The sequence below is a fragment of the Rattus norvegicus genome, chromosome 11, assembly GCF_021556685.1.
Source record: "Rattus norvegicus strain SHRSP/BbbUtx chromosome 11, alternate assembly SHRSP_T2T, whole genome shotgun sequence".
Lineage (NCBI taxonomy): Eukaryota > Metazoa > Chordata > Mammalia > Rodentia > Muridae > Rattus > Rattus norvegicus.
In genome coordinates, this window is record NC_141544.1 from 51,319,357 (window position 1) to 51,342,667 (window position 23,311).

The following is a 23,311-nucleotide window of genomic DNA, read 5'->3' on the forward strand; positions in this document are numbered from 1 at the left end:
GGATGTGAAGCACCGTCTGTATCATTCTGTTGTACAAACTAGCAGTAAAAAAGGAACTTCCTTTACCCCCAGAGCTTATGCCCAATCAAAGTCCACATGATTTCTGACAGAAATGCCTGATAGGATTCTGTGTGCAGGGTGAGATATTCCCAGAAGACAACTTTGGCTGATTACAGAGGAAACTGATGGGTTAAAGCTGAATAGTAGAACACAGGCATAGTGACGTCATGCTGGTTTCATTTTATAGAATAATTAATATAGGTTTTTCATTGTAACAATGAAAAAGAATTTTCTAAAACAGTTCTTAAATATCCACTTTTGATTTATCTAAATTCCCAGGGACTTGTAATACTTACTAGACACAAAATTATATTTTATTTTTTATATAAGAACATTTAGAAATAACCTCATAGGATATTGAAAAGTAGGTTTCCATAAAGGTTGAATTTTGGGTTTAGTTCTCTCTCTTTCTCTCTCTCTCTCTCTCTCTCTCTCTCTCTCTCTCTCTCTCTCTCTCTGAAATATGGTATCATATACAAGACTGGCAATGAACTTCTGAGCCTCCTTTCAATTGCTGGGATTAGAGTTGAATGCACATCAGGAGACTGGGGTATATTTTTTTAAAATAACAATTCTATAATGGAAACTATATGCTGACTCTGATCCTATTATATAGGACAACAACTGTAGAGAAAATATATCTGTGTGATTGTACTCTTTAAGGTATACACGTGGCTCATTTAAAATTATTATTAAGTTATTACAAAGAAGTGTCAATTCGTCTCTGGTTTGTCTACTCAAAATTATCTGACTGGCCAATAGATGGTGCTGTGAGTTCAATACTGGTGGAGTCTGAGTGATGAAGGTTATAAATCCCAGATCTTTACTGAATTTAAAGATAGTTCATTTGTGACTAATTCATTCTTTCATTTTGTAAGTAATTACTGAGAGCACATCATATGTTATGACTCTGTTTCCCCAACACACACAAGATCAAAGACAGTAATAAGTGAAGAGTTGAATATATTCCATTGAAAAGTGATATTATTCTAATTTTTAAAGATTTATTTTATTTATATAAGTACTGTAGCTGTCTTCAGACACACCAGAAGAGGGCATCAGATTCCATTACAGATGGTTGTGAGCCAGCATGCGGTTGCTGGGAATTGAACTCAGGACCTCTGGAAGAGCAGTCAATGCTCCTAACCACTGAGCCATCTCTCCAGCTTGTAATACTATTTTATATTGTGTTATATAGTCTTTTAGAGATCAGTGACTTGTGATTGCAATGATTTGTTTATTAACATTTTAGGTTGATGGTGATTTTACTAGGATTTGCTTCTGCAGGTATATTTAGTTGGAGAGTTTCCTGGGCTCTCAGGACCAACTTTCAAGCTTGGTAGAGAGACTGCAGACAATTGTCTAGGTACAACATCACTCCATGTTGTCCAGAGCTACTATCTTTTATGGTCATCTCAGCATAGTGCCTCGAGGAGATGAAGCCAGAATTCTAAGTTCTACTGAGACTCACTTATGTTTTTTAATTGCGTCAAATCACTTCTATTATTAAGCCCACTTCCACAGTCAGGGATGATCACTCTAGTTTTTTAAGGGGAATGGGCTTAGTCACATTGTAAAGGGGCGTATATGCTTTGATGGGAAGACTTGGTGTGTGTATTTTTTAAGTATATGAAAAGAAGAAATAAACAGTAGTGGGAAAACGATGATTCCATCCTGCTGTCTGCTTGAGGAAAACAAAACCCACATCTTGCAATTTTTATAGAGGAAAGTAGTATGTATTAAAAAAATGTGTCTTAGACAAGTAAGGGCACTGTTTTGGTGAGGCGTAAAGACAGATATGGGTTTATGCAACTGGTCATGTGGGATGAGCACACCTCCGCGTTGCTGACAATTTCTACCATTCTTGGGCAAGTGTTTTGTCTTAGCAGTTGGTGAACTCTGGAACATCAGTGAATGTCTGCTCGTTGCTTCACCAGTGGGTAAGGTAATGAAAGCGATAGCATGGAGTTGTTGAACTAAGTTCTTCTAGCATTTTATGGTAATACACAGGATTAATTAACTGATCCTGCAGAGATATTCAATAAAACTAAAATGATGTTAGTAACGTAATGACTTTTTGATAAATTGTCTCACTTAATACTTCTCTATTGTGTACCAAGCCCTTAACATAACGCTATCCATAAACATAATAATCTAGACAATTAAATATTGGTTCCCATGTTACTGGTGGGAAAAGCAGTACCTAAGAGAGACACTGGACTTCCTTCTAGTCAGTGATCCATTCCTGTCTTTGAACATTCAAACTCAAATTTTGTTAGAAATTCTACTGCATTCAAACCATTTACATCCACTACTTATGAGGATCGCTAGTAGCATCTATTTACTAGTCTGAGACTGCAAATTGCAGCCCAGAGCTTATAAGGAGGCACCATTGAGAGGATTTTGACTCTGCTGGTATGTCCCTCATTTCTTTTGGCCCTTTATACTTTCCAGAGTAAAGTAGTGATGTAGAGAAGTCCAGCAACCGTGCTATAGCTATAAACCCAGTGCCAGATTTGAGTACAGTAAGCCAGGCATCTCAAAGAAGCAAGTGCCTCAAAGAAGTTGTGGGATTGACTGCTTAGTCCTGTGAGAGGAATATATTATCCTCAGTATGGGTGACTTTTCTTATGTAAGCGGCTATCCTTACCCCCCAAGTATTGAAAATCTCACATGCACTCCTTTCATAATGTTTTAGTGCTTTTCTTAAAATTAAAATTTATGTATTCAATTGTAGAAATAATGAAATAACTTCACAGATGCAAGAACGTTTGTGCTCCTTCCAAGTGTCTACTTCAATACAGAACAAAGAATCACTTTCATCTTAATATCTGTGAACTTTTATATATCCTTATGGTTGACTCCCTCCCCCCCCCCCCCGCCCCGCCTCTGAGAACCAGTATCCCTTGTTTTGGCTTGCACTCTGTGATGCTTGCAATTCTCTAGTACTCGGTCCTGGTTTAAATAAGGAGGTACAATTAAATTTTCTTTTTCTGTAAGCCCTACTACAGTGTGAATACCAAAGATGATTCCTGAAATTTGGTAAATGGTGACACTTTAATCTGGCTTTAAAAAGAAAAAAAATGTGGAAGTGTTCTTATATTATATCTGCACTCATTGGTATGGCTGGCACGAATTCTACCAGATGGATAGGTATGCTTCCTGCTTTTGTTGCATTCTAAGCTGCCTCTTCTCTTCTCAGTTATTAAACATTAATTTTATTTTTTTTGCAGATGATTAGCAGAGAATTGCCCAAACCATCTCTCAAAGGATGTAATTCAAAACTTAAAAAAAATCAGAAATCTAATGAAAGTTTGAAAGTGTTGCCAATGATGATTTCCTCTCCATTTTGCATGTTAAAAACATTGATGAAGAGAAAATGTAGTGGACCGTGCCAGGAAAGGAAATGGGACCACATCTACCAAGTGGCCGCAGAGGACATCCATCTCTTCTTTCACGTGAGTCGTATCTCTGAAATGTGTGCATGAAAGCCGAATGCGTGGTCAAGCACTAAAGGCTTCAACAACCAATGGTTGGCAGATAGAACTAGGCCTGTAACAAAAGCTATAATTTTATCTGATGACTCGGCTACTTATTATGAGGACTTGACATGTCTTTAATTTTACTCACTTCTTTCATCGTTTTTCTTTGCCTACAGGCGAGGTTAAGTCGGACTACTTCCTTGGGTAATGAGGCTGCCTCTGCTACTGTTGCTATGAGACCATGATCCTATCTTCCCACACAGGTATTTAACTACTCTCTACTTAGGAAGACAGCAGTATAGGAGTGCTGTCCATTTCAGCTGTTAAATGGAACCTATTCTTGTTTTCATGTGAAGCCACCATCTTGAGTCACAGGCACAGCTGCATAGTCTTTCTTTTTATTCTGGCAAACTTAGGGGTTTGCCTTGAATATCTTTACTGACATTCGTAGTGAAGACCAATGTGTCTCAAAAGTCCTGCTTGGGAACTCTGTGGGTGTGGTGGGAGATGACTTTAGCTTAATTTGACCAGCACGTTTCCTTGTTCGATTTGTCGTGAGAACACTTTAAAAGCTATTATCTTGGGCTTGTCGGGCTGATCTGGAGAGGGACTTTGCTTCTTCTTGGAAGAGACTGGGACTTGTATCCCAATACTAGTTAACATTAATTCACCCATGAATTATGGCACCTCTTCTGATTCCTGTGTCTCAACAGGAATTTTTTTTTCTTTTTAGAGGAAAGTCTTTCCAAAACGAGCCAAGAATGGTCAGACAGCTTCATAAAGTTGAGGATGACGTAGGAAATCTGTCTGTTAAAAATGACCTTTGAGCAATACTGTTACATTTTTCACTACTCCCTGATCCCGTCCCCCAATTCTTCCTCAGGGACTTGGATGGCTAACTTGTGATTGCCAGGGTTTCTGTCACTTTTGCCAGGTAACTCCTGAGCTTTCCCTTCTGCTGGGGTAGTGTGTCAGTCCTCACAGCTTCCATGGAACCCATCCTTCATCTGGTGGCTTCCTGGCTTCCCAAATCGTGAAGCTCATTTCTTTCTTTTTTTTTTTTTTTAATTAACTTGAGTATTTCTTATATACATTTCGAGTGTTATTCCCTTTCCCGGTTTCCGGGCAAAAATCCCCCTCCCCCTTCCCCCCTCCCCTTCCTTATGGGTGTTCCCCTCCCAACCCTCCCCCCATTGCCGCCCTCCCCCCACCAGTCTAGTTCACTGGGGGTTCAGTCTTAGCAGGACCCAGGGCTTCCCCTTCCACTGGTGCTCTTACTAGGATATTCATTGCTACCTATGAGGTCAGAGTCCAGGGTCAGTCCATGTATAGTCTTTAGGTAGTGGCTTAGTCCCTGGAAGCTCTGGTTGCTTGGCATTGTTGTACATATGGGGTCTTGAGCCCCTTCAAGCTCTTCCAGTTCTTTCTCTGATTCCTTCAACGGGGGACCTATTCTCAGTTCAGTGGTTTGCTGCTGGCATTCGCCTCTGTATTTGCTGTATTCTGGCTGTGTCTCTCAGGAGCGATCTACATCCGGCTCCTGTCAGTCTGCACTTCTTTGCTTCATCCATCTTGTCTAATTGGGTGGCTGTATATGTATGGGCCACATGTGGGGCAGGCTCTGAATGGGTGTTACTTCAGTCTCTGTTTTAATCTTTGTGAAGCTCATTTCTAATATTCTTTCTCTATATGAGTTTATGCCCTGCAAACAATATAGGTTAATGGACTTTGAAAAAAAAAAAGCCCGAAGAGTTTTTGTCTACCATCTTTCTTTGTACAGTAAAAGTCTCTAAATTAAAAATAGTGTAATTTCTGTCTTCAAAATAGCAGGATGTCTGTGTTTTCTTTTCCTTTTTTTTTTTTGTATTGTATTGTTGGTTTCTCCTTTCTTCAAAATTATTCAGCGACTTTGGGGTATGCCTAGATGAAGGAGCAGCAGGTCTTGCTTGAACTGTCTCCTCAGAGGGTAGGAGAATCGCCTAAGTTTCTAATGGAACTCACTTTCCCAGGGTCGTGGCTCCTATACCTGCTGTGAATTGCTAGTCTTTTAGGTTGGCTTGGCCATGGTTACTGCTCCATGCATGCCTTTGCTTCAACAGCTTAGTACAGGTTTTATGACAGAGGAAATTCATCTCACCTCTCTACCAAGGGCCGGTCACATCTTCTCTGGGAGTTTTTGTTTGTTTGTTTGTTTGTTTGTTGTTGTTATTGTTTGTTTTTTTAACTTTTTACTCACATACTCAACTATTCTTTCCAAAGGAAGACCTGGTCGACAAGAATAGCCTTCTGATTCAAGTCTCCTATTGTGCTAGAACCAAGCTTCAATCTCATCACTTTTTTTTTTGTTGTTTTGCCTTTTAATTTTTTCCCTAGAAAAGAAAAACACAACCAGAGTAATCTATATGACAAACAGTGTGAGAATGGCAGGGAAAAGAGAAAGGCCAGAGGAGCGGGAAGCTAGTAAAAAGTGGGTTCCAAATCACAAGGAACGGTCCACAGGGTCCAGTCCTCATTCACTTTGGCATGCATGTTTGGTGCTGGACTTCTGGCCTGCTCTCTCAGGTGCCATGTTAGAGAGTTGGACACACACCAGAAGCCTGTCTATGACGAGCTCAGAACATCAGACAGGCAGTCATAATTTAGCCCCTTGATTCTGTGCTCAGGCATCACCTGGCAACCTTTCTTGCCTCAAAGAGGGGTCTGAAGAATGGGAGAGTCATCCTGGGGCACACTTTGGCATTACAGCAGGGAACTCCAAGCAGATGCTTTCTTATGGGCACACTTGGTCTTCATCTGCATAGGCATTTGTCCACATATTCACCACTCTTTCTGGCCAAAGAATGGGGAGTTGACAGTCTTCTTGTAGTCACAGTTCAACAACTGTATTCATTCTCCATTCTTGTTCAAAATGTCTGTTGTCTTATGGGTGGTAGGAGATTGGGATTCATTTTCCCTTCAGTTAGCACTAGACTCTTACTCCAGAGAAGCTCATAACTGAACAAGAACAGCTTGCCTACCTAGATCCATGCTGCAGGCCTCTCAGGTCTCACCTACCTTATGCCCCAGATCTACAGGGGGAAAAAAACACCCCCCACCCCCCAAAAAAAACTGGACCCAAGGCAAACAGAATAGCTAGAGTAACAGCCCAGTAGCACACCACAAGACCAGCATACATTCCAGAACGGGAGAGGGGCATGCAGCAAGCTGTAGCCCCAAGTCACAGTCTAGGGCCACATTGACTCTGAGGGCTACAGCCAGGCCTGCACATCTGACAGGGTCCTGACACCAACCTATTGGGCCTCTGGGTGGAGTACCTGTGTGGAGAGTGGAGGGTCCTGTCCTACTTGGCCCCTGTCCCTGAACTGAGGCCAGGTTACATCTCAGTGCCACAGTTCTGAGGAGCACCACGCTGGCCAGCCAGCCAGGCCATAGTTCTCAGCCCCGTGGGGGCCATGTGGCCCTAGTTCCACAGAAAGGCCCCAGGGAGCCACAGCTGCCTGAAAGAAGGAGCCAGGACAGAAAGCCTGCATTCTGTTGGAGACTGGGAGGCGTGACTATAGGCTCAGAGGGAGCTATGGTCCAAAATATTGCAGAGCCATAAAGGATGGGCTACATTTCTGAACAACAGCAGCTTTATCCCTGTTTTAGAAAGAGAGTATGGCTGCTATTGCTTGGTTTTGTTTTTCTCCTTTCAAAACCACTCACATTAAAAGGTGAAGGGGCTAGGGCACTCAGTCCCCTTCACTGGGGTCCTCAAAAGAGTCAGTCTCTTGTCTGGTTCTGCTTCCTTGCCTGGTTCTAACCACAGGAAGCCAGGGCCGGGCAGGAGAACAGTTGTATTGCTCCCCAGCAGTGATTCCTTCTCTCCAGAAAACCAGAACACACATGAGGAGTGGCCTGGAGACTAAAGTGCAGAGAATCCACAATGTGGATGGCTGGGCCTGGGCACTCTAGAAGAAAAGAGGGGTCAGCCCAGAGATACACAAGTGGCACAAATGCTGGGCCTGGCAAAGTGAACCTGCATGGCACAGTCCCTTCCCCTTGTGCTCTGTTGGTACCTCTCTTAGGGACTGGCCACTACCAGCAGCAACCCAAGGAGAGGAAACTTATCTGACCATCCCTGGTTGGAAGGAGCTAGTGAATAGGAAAGGAGCAGAGGGTGCTGGGAGGGAAAGAGTACATTATATAAAATCAGAGTCCCAGCTCTGCAGAGCAGGGACACATGGACAAGCCTAAAGGCAGAGTGTCTCCTGGAGAAGGTTTGGTGAAGGTGGTCAGGGTCCTACAGGTGAGACCTGCTGGGGGAAGTGGCTCCTCTGGGTATAAAAGGAGCTGTGGCACTGGGGGGAAGGGCTGCTGAGGAAGAGAGCCCCTGCTGGCATTATGGTGTGTAGGCAGGGGGTGGCTGGAATTGGTTGATGACCTCATACTCTGCTGGGTAGGGGTCATTCTCCTCCATCTCAGATAGCAGCTCCAGTGCTTGTTCTTCTTCCTCTGTTGGATAGTGGCGCAGGAGGTTGGCTGCAGTAGCCAGGATTGAGGCTCCGCCAGCTCCTGCCACCAGGTAGAAGCTAACAGCAAAGGTGACATAGACTTGGGAGCCGTGGTACTTCTTATGCTGTTGCTGCTGGGCCAGGATGAGCTCAGAAGCCCAGTAGGAAAAGCCAATGACCGTAGCACACTGTGGGACAGTGAGGATGTGAGCGAAGGCATAGCAACGAGTAATCTTCAGAGCTGGATGCTTGGGCCCAAAGACATCCAACAGGAATGCAGAGAGACTACACAGGATGCCCAAGAAGCAGAAGGCAGCGATGACCCTCAGGAGAAGAACTGTTTGGGGGTTCATGCAGAAATCGGTCAGCAGGCCTCAGGGCTGGGATGGCGCCGCTTCGCCCGGTCACAGGCTTCTTAGCTGCCGGGGCCAAGAGATCCCAGGCCCCAATCCCGCAACGCCCAGACGGACCCTGGCCGATGCACTTCCGGCTTCCTCCAACCCCACCCACCCCCAATCTCATCACTTCTTAAGCTCCCATTATAAGCCAAACCTTCAACACAGAGCCACTGGCTGTAAAAGTGAGATCTTAGAGGATCTTCTCCTGCCTGGATTCTCTTTTGGAACTCCTGCCTGACATTTTTTTTAAAAAGTAATTTATTTATTTGTTTATTTTTACTTTATGCTCCTTGGTGTTTTGTCACTATGCATGTCTGTGTGAAGGTGTCAGATCCTGGAGTTACAGAGAGATGTGAGCTGTCATGTGTGTACTGGGAATCGAACATGGGTCCTGTTAAAGAGCGGCTAGAGGTCTTAACCACTGAGCCATCTTTCCATCCCCTGACATACTTTTTTTTAGCTTCATTTTTCCCTTTTCACCAAATGTCAGTGCTCACATGGGATTTGAAAGGTGAGAGAGAGGGAGTGGATCATTATTGTGTCTCCTGCTCTGCTTGGCATAGTGGTCAAATGTGTGGACTTCACCTGAAGAGCGATTTCACAAGGCTTCAAGGCGCGGTCTTGGTAGTAACTAACCTCTGTGCTCCAGGCAGCTCTGATTGCCTTCAGCGTTTTCTGTGGTGACTGCGAATTTCAGAATCTCAGAGCTAGTAGCAAACCCTGAGGGCCAGAGGCTGTTTCTCTGACCTCTATTCCTCCAGCATGTTGGACAGTGTGTTTAACATTGCAGTTCTTGTATTAGTAATCCCTCGGAAATACCAAAGAGAGAAAATTCAAATCTTGGGTATGTATCCGCTGATTCGAGAGACAAGCTGATCCACTACTGGGGCTTTAGAGGGCACCTTTGCCAAGTTCCAAGCACAGCTCTTGTTACTCATTTTTGTCAGGGCTTATGGGCTGGGCTGCCTGTACTGACAGCATGATTTCGAAATAGAAGCTTCTGGCTGTGAGTTGAAGTTAACTTCTTCTAAGTCAGGTGTCCGGCTTCACATGAATGCAGAAGAAATCCAAAAGTCAAATGTAAATTACTGAGGAGTGCTTTTATTTTCCAGAGGAACCAAGGAATATGATTAAAGTCAATTTTTAGAAGCAAATGAATAGAAGAAAGAATTTTGTACTTTTTCAGACATTAAATTTATATTAATGGGCAGCTTTTAAATAGTCCTGCTATCAGAACTATATTTTCATGGATGCCAGCTTATCTAATTTAAATTTATTATTGACCGTACTGTCACCCTATGAAAAATGAGAAAACAATTTGTTTGGCCTCCTTTCCTGCAAGGAACCTTGATTGGATTTTTGTATTTGTTGCAGAAAATTCTCTTTCACATTAAATATGCTAACAAATATCTTAGGGATCAGGCCATTATTTTCAGTTCTGTTTAGTTCTCTCTTAACAGTCAGTTTCAGCTGTAAACTTATGAAAGTATAAAATGGGTAATAATATGGATAACCTTGTCACATCTGTTTTCTCTGAAATATGCATAATTAATAAGTTTAGTTCACAGTGAGTGGTATCTATCAGGGTCAGATAATTGAAACTTTCATGTTCAAAGCAGTATAACACAGGCAAAATATTCTTTGGTTCTTATTTATTTCATGGAAACTGTTAGTAAACTATAAAGTAATTTTTGCATTGGCCCAAGTAGATTCTCCAGTGACATTTTTAAAAGTCAATGTTATAGGGGCCCCACACAAAGAAAAACCAGATTAAATTGCGATATTTGTTCTTATGGATATCTAATTTATTTTATTTTATATTTAATTTAATTTTTAATGTTTGTACCCTACCCACGAGAAACCATCAATAGTGGAGAGTTACACTTTAGTATCCTTATCATAATTTTTAAGAGTCCTCAGTGTTGGCTTCTTTTTAAGGCTGTTACTTTGGGGTTGGTGTTAAAGGTTGTAACAGAAGCCTTGCATGTTCCTCTTTCTCAATTGGGCTTCTGCAGTCATTGATAATCACTGCCAATGTAGCTTCCTTGCTCTAAACAGTCAAGAGGAGCTTAGATCATGTGCTTCCTTGTGTTTTCTGAAAACAGTACAGACCAGGACCATGGACCCCACACAAGACCGTAGGAGGTTACCTGGATCATGGACATCAGCAAGGCTTCAGGCTACATCATAGACCATTGATATCCTCATGGTATTTGGAGGCCACTGACATCAAATAGACTCTGGCTGCAGTAGCATCATGAACCTAAACATGGCCCTTGATGGCAATAATACTGAATGCTTTATGAATTTGTATGCTACCTTTAACTAAGGGGGAGCATGCTAACCCTCTCTGTATCATTCCAATTTTAGTATATGTGCTGCTGAGGCTAGCACTCTGTATCTTTTCTTGAGCAGGCTCTTTTCCTTCTGCTTGTTTGGTTTGTCATATTTTGATGTATTTATTTTATTTTATTTTATTTTTGTCCCATAGAAGCCATTTCTTTTCTTATGAAAGACAGAAAGAGGGTGGATCATGATGGGAAGGGAAGTGGGAAAGAATTTGAAGTAGAGGGAAGGAAAACTATAATCAGGATATATTTTATGAACAGAACTTTAGATTAAAATAAAAAAATAGCCTTTTTATAAACCTCTCCTGAAATGCTGAAACTGCCATACCGAAATATAAAAAATTACTCTTTAAGGTATCAGTGTAAAGAAGAAGTTGCTCGATAAAACGTCATTAGCACAGGAACCGTCCTGAGAATTAACAGAAAAGCATACAAAACATTAAAGATTTTGCAGAGCAAACAGACAGTCTACAGAATGAGAGAAAATCTTTTCAAGCTGAATTTTACTTCTGGGGCTCATATCAGATTTCCAAAGCATTGCAAATTTTAAGCAGAAAGGAAACAAAATTGCCAATCAACAGGCCAAAGAATGACCAGAAAGTTCTCAAAAGAAGAAATGTCAATGGTCTATAACTTTTTTCAAAAGTATTCAACATCTTTATTCATTTTTAAGTGTGCTCACATGAGCACACACACACACGAATCACAATATATATGATCTAGCAATACCTTCATGGGCAAAAATCTAAAGATTCCATAGTTTACTACAGAGATATTTGTAAATCCACGGTTTTTGCTATTATAATAGCAAGGGAATGGAGCCAACCTACATCTCCATCAACCAATGAATGGAAAATGAAAATGTAGCAATATGAGAAAATGAATTTTATTTATTGTCTTAGTTAGGGTTTTATTACTGTGAAGAGACGGTATGACTAAGGTAACTCTTATAAAAAAAACCATTTAATTGGGGCCAGCTTACAATCTCAGAGGTTCAGTTAACCATCATCATGGTGGGAAGCATGGCAGTGTCCAGGTAGACGTGGTACTGGAATAGCTCAGGCTTCTACATTACGATCTAAAGGCAGCAGCAGGAGACTATCCTCCACACTAGGAATAGCTTGAGCATAGGACCTCAAAGACTACCTCAACAGTGACACACTTCCTCTCACAAGTCATTTCTCCTAATAGTATAACTTCCCATGAGCCAAGGGTATTCAAACCACTTCATCCAGGTATGAAGAATGAAATTTATAGGAAGTGTATAGATTTCAAAAGTATAATATTGAACAAGATGATTCAAACTCAAATAACAGCAACAACAACAACATACATACATACATACATACATACATACATACATCTTTCCTCATATACAGATCCTAGTCTATAATACACAAATGTATTTACAGAAACAGATGTTGAATGGGTACCATCTGAAAAGAGGGTGATGTGAGGTGATTACAAAGAATATGAGGTCAGCAAGATAAAACCTGAATCATGAAGAGGCTATAAAAAATGAAACTATTATTTTTTGTGTTTCAACTCACGGTGGCTATGTGAATTCAAGTCTCTAAATACTGAAATACCAAGAACTATTTCATATTCCATAGAACCAACATGTGCTTCCTTTGAAGCAGGGATTGTAAAAGTTGGTCTCCTTTTCACTCTATTGATCAGCTGTGCAGTAGGAATTGACATGATTAGCCACAGAAGAAATTTGTTACATTGTCTCACTTAGAAAAAGTGAATTAAAAAATCATTAATTAGAAAAAATCATTTGATGGGTGGATTTGAAATTTTCTCCCCTTTTCTTCTGTTTAAAGCTGTATCAACTTACTTTATTACAGTGTTGTTGAACATGCAAACTGGTTTGATATATGTAAAGTGTGACTTTCAAAAAGAAAACAAATAAAAAGCAAGAAATAAGTAGAAAACTAAGAAACTAGCTCTGAGAACTTGGCCAAACTACTGGTTTCTCATATTCACATCAATGTAAATGAATCCAAACTTTAACTGTCTTAGCCAGTGAGTGTGGTCTATGGCAGAGCCTTAATAGAAGACTCTTCCCTTAGCATCCCTTTGATATATCTTTTGGGACTCCAGACTGCCCAGACTGTGGTCAGTTTTGAGAGATTTGGCCCACAGAGCAGTAATTTCCATATTTTTTGTTTCTGAACCAGTCTCAGACACCCTGACCATGTTTGTGTTGAGACCTCTGTTACGCTGATCTCATCCATTTAATATCCCTGTGCCCGCTGTCAAGCCCACTGATTCCCATTATCCATTTCTTATACAAGCAAGGACCTATTCTTCACTGAGGGCTGTTGTATCTTCAGCAATTCTGACTTTCTCAAAGTGCTGTACCTTTCTATTTAACAGGGGATAGACCTTCCTACAAGCTAAGGGAGGATCAAGCTTACTGCTCCCTCGTGGAACAGATAGACCATGTTCATCTCCCAGCTTGCTGCTCCAATAACTCTGGACCGCTTTGTACCTTCAAGGGTATCTTCTCTTCAATTATAGGTGCCGTCCTAGGTCTCCGATAAGCTCTTATTCAAACTGGAACACCTTCTGAAATTCTTCCCCTCAAGCATCTGGATAACATTCAAACGCAGGATTGCAGCTGAGCATTTACCTTCCGGAAAGGGTTATCTCAGATCACGGGAAGGCCAAAAGGGGGCAGTGTTACCTCTCACACTCCAGACTAACTCTCTAAAGGAAGGCAGCTCCAAATATTTTGCTGAAAGTATAGGAAATTTCAAAATCTAAATGCAATGTTAAGATAACCTGCAACTTCTGGCCCTTCCACTCACACCTCAGTTCCTGAATAACAATGTGGAGGCTTAACTTTATTTAAAAATGTCTAGGCCGTAAACTTGGGCTTATTTCCCAACTAGCTTATAACTTACATAACTTGTTTATTTTGCTTCTCTGTCTGTCACAAGGCTAGTTACCTTTGCTCAGTTTCATGCTTCCCACTGCCTTAGAGTACAGGGCGAATCTTCCACTCTGACTGCTTCCCAGAGTTCCAATCTCTCTGCCTAAGTCTTCTAATCCTGCCTCAGTTTACTGGCCATCAGCTTTTTATTAACAGGTGATGCTTACACATACTGCACAAGAGATTATTCTTACCATAAACAGTTGTTTTTTTAATAAATACCTTATACATTCTGACTATTTTATATATTACTTTCTTTAATCTCATGTGTTCCAGATAAGCCATGGAAGTTCCTTTGTTTGGTGGAATTTAGACAGCATTGGTGATACCCTTCTCAATTCCATGACTGTGGAATGAGTCATTTGTATTAAGAGCTCATTGTTTCCTCTAGTTGAGGACTCTGGAATTTTTCAGGCTGACTCTGTAACAATCAAATTAGTTTGTCCTTGTGTGCTTATAAATTTGCATAAGAAATCTACCACTTTCATACAAAATCTTTCAGGGAATTCACACAAGGGATCAAGTTATTGTTACTGCAAATTTTGGAGAGTTTTCCCTACCCCTAGTCACCACATGTTACCAGGGAAAGTGGAACCTTTCTTGGTGTTCTCAGTCATTAATAAGACAATTTAAGAACAGGTTCAAAAGGAAGTTGCATGACAATTTCATTAGAGCTTAAAAGGGTGGGCAATCTCTAGTTCTTGGTAGCTTCCCAGAAGAGGAAAATAAAAGAAGCAAGAGAAAAGACCACATGAGACTCTCAGTCACATGGCAGCCAAGTGGCCATGAGGCAGGGCCAAAGCATTCAGAGAAAGAAGGGAAAGACCCAAAGTACTAGAGAAAGCATATTTAGGTTCTGGCAGCATCTGAAAAGAGAGGAAAGAGAAGAAAGAGGAAACATTCTGCGTTTCTGAGTCAAGATTCAAAGGAGGCTGACTCAACACAACCTCCTGCAGCTCTATAGCCACTGTGCAGAGAGCAGGCATTTTGGGAAGAAAAGATCATTATCTCATTAAGGGCGAATTATTCCTCCTAACACTCTGGCATGGCTGATTGTGGGTCTGCTTTCCTGAGGAGTAGTCCCTTATTCAAGTGGTTGGCCTGCTCATTTGAAATAGTAGGTGTCTGTCCTTGACAAGAAAACCACTGTAGTGTTTTCTTTTTCTCTCCATCATTTTGAGCCCCTTAATCCTGAATTTTAGTGTCCATGAAAGAAATCGAATTCCTCCTTTGGTTTCTCAAAAAAAAATCTAGAGTGTACCTGTTGCTTGGGATTCTTACTAAAGCTACTTATTCTTAAGGACCACAAAAGTAGCTTCAAAAAGTCCAACGAGGTAGCACAGCTTTTGTATGTGAACTCTTTGACAATTGAATGTTTATATTTCAGGAACTTGGAGCATATGCAAAAAAGCTCTTATACTAATCAGAATTTCATAGGGTTGTTCTCTGCAGTTACATGTGGAGTGGGTTAATTATGAACCAGAGCCTGGAAAAGTTTAGCACACTGAGAAGATATCAGAAATATCTCAAATGAATATTAATGTTTTGAAATGTCTATGTAATTGAAATCAATTTAGATGTAAAATAATGTGAAGATGGTAATGCAATGGCAGAGCCCCACAGATAAATATGTCAAAACACATCAAAATTTCTGAGGCTATGGTGGAACCTGCATTGCAAGCAGGCTGCTAGGTAGGTATATCTGGCTCCATTTTTTTGTTCTATTTTTTTCTTCTGAGTTTTATTATTTGCATCTCTAATGAGAAAATTTGGGGTCTGGAGCTGCTGATTTTTCTTGGAAACAATACTTTCATTTTTAGCTTCATTTAACATTGACTGACATACAGTTAGGCCCAGGTTTCTGTTTGAGAGTCAGTAGATACACTTAACTTTTTAAGTAATTTGTAGCAGTCAGGTGGATACTCCATGCTGCCCTTTATATGAGCTATCTAACTAACATAGAGGAGGACAGTAGAATAGTGATTGAAAGAAGGGAAAATAAGGAGATATTCTCCTGTGGGTCTAAAATTTTTTGAGTGTGCTCTGTAGATCTGCTGTGTGCACAGTGCCTACAGGCAGTTACATTTGCTGTACACTTGAGGCTTATGTTCTAGTGTAGATATCACTTTAAGCATTCTTACAACAAGATTAAAAAGTACAAATGTGTACCAGAAGATTTCGGGAGGATTCTGATGACAGCTTGACTGATCCAAACTCATAAAAATTAAATATACTAATTGCATGGGATGTTTTTAAAGATGCAAGCTGTACTTCGTTGAAGCTCCTAATTAAAATATGTAGGCAAAATGTAGGTTGGGATACATTTTTAATCTACTATAAAAGTCACCTGAAAAAGGATAAGAAGAGTGACTGTTTAATGTGGACAGTTGAAGAACCAAGGTTAAAAGACATGAAATGAATGGAATTGGGGATAATATATATATATATATATATACATATATATATATATCTTTATAATGGTATTGTGTTTATACATATTCAGAGAGATTTCAGGTATGTTAGCTTATCTGAGATAGAGTCCCCAGGCTATGGGTTGCAAAGTTCTATCTATTCCTCCTCATAGGCTTTTCCCTTCATTAGAATATTTTCATTACTCAAAGCTCAGCATTTATCCAGATTTAACTCTTTTCCAGAAGACATCTGCCTCCTTATGAACATCATGAAGTGTTTTTTCTATGAACGTCTATGAACCTTGTAGTATGCTTTCTTTACTGCTATATTTTCTTAAATAATAGCTTTTACTAGTATAATGTTTGTTTACATGGTTCTGGGTATGTAAAGACAACAGCATATATAAGTATATTATGTCCTCCTTACTAGGTATTTTGAGTTTATTAACTCTCTTCTTTCCATTGATTTCCTTTGTTCCCTTACAAAGTTTTGCTTCTGAACTAAGTCATATATTTATACCTCATCTTATGTACCTATACAAAATCTAGGAACCACAAATGAGAGAAAACTTGCATGGTGGTATGAATGAGAAGGACACTAGGCTCGTATATTGGAACACACAGTCCCTGGTTGGTAAATTAGGATATGTAGCCTTGCTTAGAGAGTTGTGTCACTTGGAGTAGAGTTTTAAAAGACTCAGGCTTTTATCTGTCTCTGCCTTTCTTCTTCTCTCTGTTCTTCTCCATCTCCTTCTCTGTCTTCCTTCTCTAGTGGTTGTATCTCAAGATGTGATCTCTCAGTTACCCCACTATCCTCATCCCTGCCTACTTGTGTCTATGCTCTCTGCCATGATTGTCATGGATCCTAACCTTGCAAAACTGTAAGGTCCAAACAAATACTTTCTTTCAGAAGTTGACTTGGTCATGTTGTTTTGTTGAGATAATAGAAATTAACTAAGATAATGGGATATGAGTATTTCTGAGACTGGCTTAACTTTGCTTAATATGTCTATTTGTCATGTTTCCTATGCCTATTCTTTGTACATTGTTGTTGTTGTTGTTGTTGACAAATGTGGGTAATTACTAAATACACTGGCTTACTACAATGTTTTCCTATAGAAGCTACTCAAAAAGTATTCAAGTTAAATATTTCCTTTCTTTATTCAGGGGCTGTCATTACTAAATATATTCATTTACACATGATCGGTATTATTCTTTTGTTCCTGTCAAAATATTGATTTTTACAAACATACTATAATTTAAAGATGAACAAATGAAAAATCAAAACAGCATTCCATAGCTTTGACTTTATTAATTGCTTCTCTGAGGTGTGTGAAGCTCATCTCTCCTTCCTCAGTCTCTCATCCGGAGAGCTTTGTTTCTGTTTATCTTGGATTTCTCACAGACACCCAGAAGACAGGTCAACCATGTCTACTTTCCGAGTTGATTATGCAAATCGAATGAGTTGACTGTAGAATGCTGTCTTATTATATGTTGCTTCTTTAAATATCCCCCAACAGGCCTAGCCAGGAACAAGACAAGTGGTAGGAATGGAATTGATTGACTTAATTCTGAGTGAGCTGGCTCTCAAGATTTCATTATGTTCCCCACACACCTCCTTTTCGTGTTCTTTCCTCTTGCTGCACTGTAAAGTTGTTTAGAATATACACAGCAGCATATTGGCTTTGGTTTTATTTCCTGATCAAATTGGAAGGCTTTGGACTATAAACTGTATTGTAAATCTGATATTGTTAGACTCTCTATTACAAAAAATTACATTATCTTCATTTTCTAAGTAGGTTAGCTATTTCAATTATTTCAAGCAGTCTTCTGAGAGATTGTGACTATGTGTAATCTGAGGAATTACTTTAATATCTAATGAAAACCAAGAAATAAAACTGATTTTCCAGTCTTCTTTTTTGGCCTTAGAAGATAAAGTTTGATGTATGCTCCTTTATGAAAATGAAATGGCACTGTTTTTAGTTGTCTGTGTTTCTAAGGTGATTGAGACGGGTTTTATGTTTTCTCTGCTTCAGCTTCTACTCTGAATTTTTGCATGAAGCGCCTTCTGCTGTCTGATATATAGTGGGCTCTCATTAAATGTTCACAGAATAAAAAAGACTGTATTGATGTATGTGTTCATATACACCTTCTGTTTATTCCATTTTATTATTGCTGATTTACAAATTTAAAATGAATCTACAAGAAGAAAGCTATGAGAACACTTTCTAAATTAGGTTTATAAACTATTAATTTTATAAAATTGGTAGGTGTTAAATCAGAACAATAAAAATCACAAATGAAGCAATCTAGAAGAAATAAATGATAGTTTACAGTAAAAAATTTCAGGTTAAATACAATTGCAGAATTAAAAAACATAACATGACTTCTCTCAAAGCTTTAACATATTAATCTACATTAGTGTTTTCCAGTATAGTTCACAGTGTTTTCTCAGTTTATTAATCCCAATAATTAGAAGGGTTTTTGGTTTTGATCAGAAGAAATATAGTTCAAAAAGTATTGGATTAGAAGCCCAATTAACCATTCCGGTTGCCATAGTTAGATTGGTGTTAGAGAAACAAGGTTCTGAAGACATGTTCAAATGGTTCATTACAATAACAAACAATTATCCAACATGGTGACTGCAGTTAACAACAATGTGTCTTCATCTTAGGAATGTAGATTTTTGTCTTCTACCCACAAAATTGATGTGGGCATGTGTGTATACATATATACATTTGCTCATTTAAGCCATTACACTGCAAATGCATATTATGAAAGGTACAGATGTATACCATAAATAACTGTCAACTGTAGAATCATAAAAGTAAATAAGGAGAGATCTTTTCAGCTATATTATTGAATGGATAGTCTGGGGAGGACAAAGGATGACCAGGGCAGCCATAGTCCTGCATCCTCCCAGTTTTAACCCTCACAGCTCCAAGGTAGCAGCTCTTTCCCAGTATTTCCAGAGAAATCGCACTTATGTGTAAAGGTCCCCCCAAAACACTCTTTACTGCTTTATTTCCAAACATATTCACATATTCACTTGGTGCTTAGTAAACTGCAGCTCATTTTCTTTCAGCAAGACACAATCCTGCACAGACGGCTGTGAGCAGGAGAATAGACCATTCCAAATAGGTATCCTGAACTGTTTCTCGCTCCACAGTGGGGGAAAAGTCATTAGATACATTTGAACCCCAAGAACTGTGAGGAGAGGAAAAGAGAGGAAAAGGGAAGGAAGAGAGAGGGAAGAAATGGATTCAGTAGAGAAATTTGTGTTAACGCATTCATAGAAAGTTGTAGGCCAGTCTAGGCAGCTTCCAACATCCATAGATTGATTGTTTTCATTTTGTATCTGCCCTCTTGGATATCTAGACAGTATGCAGATAACATACTCTGTGTCATGTCTTGATGTAGTTTTATCCAAATTACAGGCTAATAATTTATCCTGTTGTTTTGAGGATGGTGGCAGAAGTCATGCAATTCTTGTCAGAGACAAATGACTTTAATACTCATGATAAAACAAGCAGCATGGCTGCCAGTATGTGTGTCACATCTTCCTGTGACCCATGTCTATGAGATGTGTGTGGATGAATGGCTCCCATGCAATAGCATGCATCACACTGAAAGGAACTTGGGATGTTCATTCCTTTTGTAAGTGGAGCTGAAGGACTAAGCAGATCTGCCCTTTGAGTATAGGGAAATGTTACCTAAGTTCTCCGGCTTGCTCAGTGCAATATAATTCTGATAAAGGGCTTTGTGTAAAGGACAGTAATGGCTCTTCATTCCTGACACATCCATCAAGAAATGTATAATAGCAGCATGAGAGATATATGGAGCGCGTGCCCTAATATTTAGCTCGAAAAGGTTGCTTTCATGCCATTTATCCAGATGACAAGGCAGACAGAAAATGAAGTTGGCAGAGCTTTGTACAATTTCTAAGGCCATGTAAGTGACTGTCTACTTGAACATGTAGTCATGTTCAAGTTCAGAAATCCTGTAAGCATACCTTGAGGATAATAAGGCTTGTGGGTAAAGGGAAATAACCTTTCTTTCCCTATGATTCCAGAACACAATTTCCTTTGTATGAGAAAGAAGAAATGAGATAACTTTGTCTTTCAGGGAAAACATTCAATTATGCTTTCTTTATAATACATTAATTTCCAATTATTAAAGAATGGGTTAAAATCTTTTATGAAGTGTCTTTGTGGGAATGAAGAGCCCAAAAGAGTCCTCTGTGGGCCATGTTCTAAATCTGGCCTTTCTGATTGTTTGGCAGTTTATCAAAAGCCACTTTAATCCTCCTAAATAGTGCTTGATTGTTAAAAAAAAGCCTCCTTGTTCCAGGCTTGTGGAGGGAGCTAGGATTATTATTTTTCTTGACTTCCTGTACACAGGCCACGCAATTACCAAGTGGTCGTGTATAAACAAGAAGCTGTCTCATGCCGATAAATGGACTCCCACTGTCAAACAGGGCCCCAGGAGTCTGCACTAACCACAAGCTGAGACACAGCAGAGAGCATGGCATTCATTTTAACAGCGGGCATTGATCATTGGTGACATTACCTGATATGGCTGATAATCTAAAGCATTATGATTTCTGAGCAAAATCTGATTCATAAAGGCATATAAGGAGATAAACCTTGACAAACTAATAGAAATTGCCTGGGATGCTTTGAATAGAGTAATCTTATCTATATTCATCAACTAACTGGCTCTCTCCTCCCACTAAAATGAGGTAAGGTACATTCACAACTCTTATTAAGGCTAATAGTGGCTTCAGAAGCAAATCCCTTGGTCCTCCACAGGAAAGGACACCAGCCCCATTTTGTACTAATATCCTGCAATCTTGTGTCAGTTGGAGTTAATTGGTGGAAATCTGGGATACAAGCAATTTGGAATTAATCTTTTAAAATGATGTTCAAAGTAGCCGCCAGTAGCAGCGAAGGGCTTGAGAGCAGTTGGCCTATCTTTTCTTGTGTTGATAGTGTGTTGTTACTATACCGGGGCCAGGGAATCTGCTTGTAGTTGTTCCCACTTCTTTCCCCAGATGGTCTTCAATCAGGAAGGCTGTGGATAAAGAATATTGTCAGGGATTCATTCTTTCATGGTAGAATTGGCCTCTGAGACATAAAAGTAAATTCAGCCATTTATGTATTCTTGTGGAATTTGGCAAGCAGTTATCTATCTCTGCAAACTAAGTTCATCATCAATCATGTCAATTGTTCTGCTAGACGTAGTAGCATATGCCTGTAAGTCCAATATTCAAGACTGAAACAGGAGGATTATTGAGTTTGAAGCCAGCCAACCTCTACAGTGAAACCTTGTTTCAGAGAAACAAAGCAAACCAAAACAACATCACCATCTAACCAACCAACCAGCCAGCCAGCCAGCAACCAACTAATTAGGCCCCAGGTCTCACGCACATTAAATATTAAACAGGTTAAAAAAATCTCTCAAATTTTCTTATATTTTTCTCATAATTATTTTCACTGAAGATGGAATGTATAATACAATTATAACAATAAAGAATAAAACATAGAGTTCTCATAGGTTCTTCAACTAGATTTGATTGAGAAAGTATTGCTGACAGAAGACTAAACTACCAGGGGCCCAACATCTTCTTAAATCACTTTACTCAAAGAAGAAAAGACATCCTGCATGATAAAGGAGGGATGGGATTTGGTTTCTTGATGAGGCATCTCAAAAACTGAAGGAAGGAAAACAAAGCTTGAACCAAGAGTGGCAGAGAAATCAGAGATAGAGTCCCTGCTTGACAGATACTTTGGAGAAGAGAAGTGGAGAAGGAGGTTATCAGGTGATACTAAAGTATGGATCTGATTTATGGCCTTCATTTGTCACTGTGACAAATTCAGGAAAAGCTGCATCCTTCGCTGAGCTATATAGGCATGAACTACCTGGAGGGTGTAGTCCAGGAGCTGAGTACTAATTATAACCAGGTTAATTTGAGAGCATGCAGGGTTCACATTGGTATAGAGGAGTCATAGTGGTATAGATTTTTCAAATAGAGTGTTTTGGTTAAGGAGACACGGGAGAACCAAATTGGAAGTTCTATGATATGGCAGACCAAAATATAGACTTGCAAAGAAAATGGTAACAGGTAGGAAGCTTTAAATCAGTAAGAAGAGAAGGGGAAAAACTGTAGCAAAGAGAATGGGCAAGGATGTGCAGGTCCATTTTTGTGCATGCACAGATGTGTGTGCAAGGGGAGATATTTTGGATATTTTAGAGGGAAGCTGTACCTTAAACCTGTTCTGTCATCACTGGGGACAGGGTGGTTGTCCCTTCACTTCGAATATCCATGAAGAAGAAACTCCTGTGTTTGGCTGCTTTTCTCATCACTGTGACAAAATAGCTTGAGAGAAACAGCCTTAGGAAGAAAGCATACAATATATTCTGATTACAGTTTTCCCCTGCCCAAACCCAGATCCTCCCTACCTCCCCTCTCACCTGGATCTACACACAGCCAGAATATTGCAAATACATAGGCAAATGCAAGCAGCAAACCTCTGAACTGATTAGAAATAATTCTCCCTTTTCAAATTATTGTGTTTGTTCCGACTGGGCGGGAAATTTCATCTCGAATCTCTGTGACGGTTAAAATTGTCAGCCTCTCAAAATCTAGGATCCCCTGTGTGTAAAGCCACTGGGCAAACTCAGAGAAAAGTTTGCAGATTCATGTAATCAGACTGCGCCATCCCATGGGCTTCTGTCCTGGACTGAATTGCACGAAGCCAGCAAACTTAGTGAAGGCAATGCTAGCATCCGCCTCGTGTTCCTGTTACTCAATGTCCTGCTGCTATGAACCATATCCTCAACCATGAGTCAAAGAAGCCTTTCCTTCATCAAATGGCTTTTGTTGGGAATTCTGTCCTAGCAATGAGAAAACAAGTACAATTTCTCATGTTATTTAATGTGGCCCAACACATTCAACAATAGCTCGGTGAATGCTTGTGGCCGGACAAGACAGTAAATCGTTCTTTCACCAATGCAGATGTTTGCTTATGGAGGCTCCTCTTGCTGGTTGTGTGGGAAAGTGATGACCAAGATACTTTGTGTTTGTACAGAAGTAGCCTCATATTACAAGTCCCACTAGGAATCATCAGTATAATGTGCATTACAAAACATCCATGGTTATGTTATGACTGCTTCAA

The 23,311-nt window shown here is 39.9% G+C and overlaps 1 non-coding gene and 1 pseudogene across 2 annotated transcripts; both read right to left on the reverse strand.

Annotated features, from left to right (window-relative positions):
* Positions 1 to 6,639: 6,639 nt before the first annotated feature.
* Tmem127l1 (transmembrane protein 127 like 1) lies at positions 6,640 to 8,523 on the reverse strand (annotated as a pseudogene). The gene has a single exon (XR_015633368.1). The product of XR_015633368.1 is annotated as a transmembrane protein 127 like 1 (transcript).
* Positions 8,524 to 10,717: 2,194 nt separating this feature from the next.
* On the reverse strand, positions 10,718 to 10,827 carry LOC120095714 (U6 spliceosomal RNA). Its single transcript, XR_015633838.1, has one exon. It is a non-coding gene; the product is annotated as a U6 spliceosomal RNA (small nuclear RNA).
* Between the last annotated feature and the right edge of the window lie 12,484 nt (positions 10,828 to 23,311).